Here is a 2,500-nt window from a genome sequence, read left to right as displayed (position 1 = left end):
ACACACACACACACACACACACACACACACACAGACTCTCAGTGTTAAGTTCAGTGGTTAGGATTCTTAGCCATGGATCAGATAGTTGCAAGTTCAAATCCCAAAGTGCCACTGCTGGGCCTATGATACACACATTTAAGCTGTAGATATATTTACAAAGGATGTTTTACAAACTCCAGGCACACCACCTTCACTGGGACTGACAGACACAGAGGCCACGCCTCCTTCACTGGGACTGACAGACACAGAGGCCACGCCTCCTTCACTGGGACTGACAGACACACAGGCCACGCCTCCTTCACTGGGACTGACAGACACACAGGCCACGCCTCCTTCACTGGGACTGACAGACACACAGGCCACGCCTCCTTCACTGGGACTGACAGACACACAGGCCACGCCACCTTCACTGGGACTGACAGACACAGAGGCCACGCCTCCTTCACTGGGACTGACAGACACAGAGGCCACGCCACCTTCACTGGGACTGACAGACACAGAGGCCACGCCACCTTCACTGGGACTGACAGACACAGAGGCCACGCCTCCTTCACTAGGACTAAAAGACACACAGACCACACCTCCTTCACTAGGACTAAAAGACACACAGGCCACGCCTCCTTCACTAGGACTAAAAGACACACAGGCCACGCCTCCTTCACTAGGACTAAAAGACACACAGGCCACGCCTCCTTCACTGGGACTGACAGACACACAGGCCACGCCTCCTTCACTGGGACTGACAGACACAGAGGCCACGCCACCTTCACTGGGACTGACAGACACAGAGGCCACGCCTCCTTCACTGGGACTGACAGAGAGGCCACGCCTCCTTCACTGGGACTGACAGACAGAGGCCACGCCTCCTTCACTGGGAAGGACAGACAGAGGCCACGCCTCCTTTACTGGGACAGACAGACAGAGGCCACGCCTCCTTCACTGGGACGGACAGACAGAGGCCATGCCTCCTTCACTGGGACTGACAGACAGAGGCCACGCCTCCTTCACTGGGACGGACAGACAGAGGCCACACCTTCTTCACTGGGACAGACTGAATCAGAGGGCACACCTTCACTGAGACGGACGTAAACAGAGGCCACACCTTCACTGGGACGGACATAAACAGAGGCCACACCTTCACTGGGACGGACGTAAACAGAGGCCACACCTTCACTGAGACGGACTGAAACAGAGGCCACACCTTCTTCACTGGGACAGACTGAATCAGAGGCCACGCCTCCTTCACTGGGACAGACTGAAACAGAGGCCAGACCTTCACTGAGACGGACTGAAACAGAGGCCACACCTTCTTCACTGAAACGGACTGAAAGAGGCCACACCTTCACTGAGACGGACTGAAACAGAGGCCACGCCTCCTTCTCTGGGACTGACAGACACAGAGGCCACACCTCCTTCTCTGGGACAGACACAGAGGCCACACCTCCTGTCCAAGGCTCTGACAGAGACCATGTTGGGCCTTTGATCTGTATGGATTGGACTCTGCATCACTGGTGAGTTCCTCTGACCAGAAGCACCTGAGAACCAAATAAATACAAATAACCGGATATTATTTTCCTTCCTTGTGTTGAAGCTGATGATCAGAACAGCCTGAAAAGCAAAGGGCCACTTCAGAGAAACTTGTCCCTTCCTGTTATCCCTTCCTCATCTGTCCATCCTCTCTTTGTAACTGAATTAGAATTGTCCTTATGCACGCTCGGTTCAGCAGGGCTGCGTCTTGCCGAGGGCCACGCGGCGTGAGATAACACCACCCTGCTCCTCTAATCAAAACAAGACATCGCTGCATCTAATCTAAATCGCTGCCAATTATCAGCGTGCTGCGGTCCGCGCTACCTTCTGATCAATGTTTTCTATTAAAAAGCCAAACGATTCAATATGCCAGCACTCTAATGCATCCGAGGCTCATTAGCACCCTTGTCCTTGGGAGAGATGCGCACATGCACGGTGCTAATTTGTGGCTAATCTACGGCATGGCAAACCGTTTCCCCTTCACCATCCTGCAGAGGACTTATGCTAAAGAGACACAGAGAGTGAGAGAAAGAGAGAGAGAGAGAGAGAGAGAGATGAACAGAGGTGAAACGGTGCTTTTTAAAGCCGACAGAGGCGTTATACTTCATACCCCGGTCTGTTCCCGAACATTTCCTGTTACTTCGTTCGAGGGAATCTTTATGAAATTATATTAACACAAGAGGTGTCCATCAAGTTCTCAGCTAATTCTATTAGAATATCTCAAACATTTTTATTCATCTATTCAAAAATATTATGGACCAGATGGAGCAGTGAGAGTCTCTCTGTTTATTAGTGCGATATCTATGTGTGTGTGTGTGTGTGTGTGTGTGTGTGTGTGTGTGTGTGTGTGTGTGTGTAATTATTAAACATCTATACCGCTAGGCTACGCACTTTTACCGGAAGCTGTTTTACAATTTCCTGAAACGTGGGTGTTTTTATTCCCGAGTTGGTCGTGATCTTGTTGCCTTTATTC

General features: G+C 51.2%; 1 protein-coding gene across 5 annotated transcripts in view; it reads right to left on the bottom strand.

The window, feature by feature from the left end:
• Positions 1–2,500, bottom strand: part of ehbp1 (EH domain binding protein 1) — a 155,709-nt gene that overhangs the window by 63,672 nt on the left and 89,537 nt on the right. The gene's annotated exons all lie outside the window — the stretch shown is intronic.

The sequence above is a fragment of the Tachysurus fulvidraco genome, chromosome 12 (assembly GCF_022655615.1).
Source record: "Tachysurus fulvidraco isolate hzauxx_2018 chromosome 12, HZAU_PFXX_2.0, whole genome shotgun sequence".
Lineage (NCBI taxonomy): Eukaryota > Metazoa > Chordata > Actinopteri > Siluriformes > Bagridae > Tachysurus > Tachysurus fulvidraco.
Note: the sequence above shows the minus strand (reverse complement) of the source record. Positions and strands in the feature narration are given on the sequence as shown.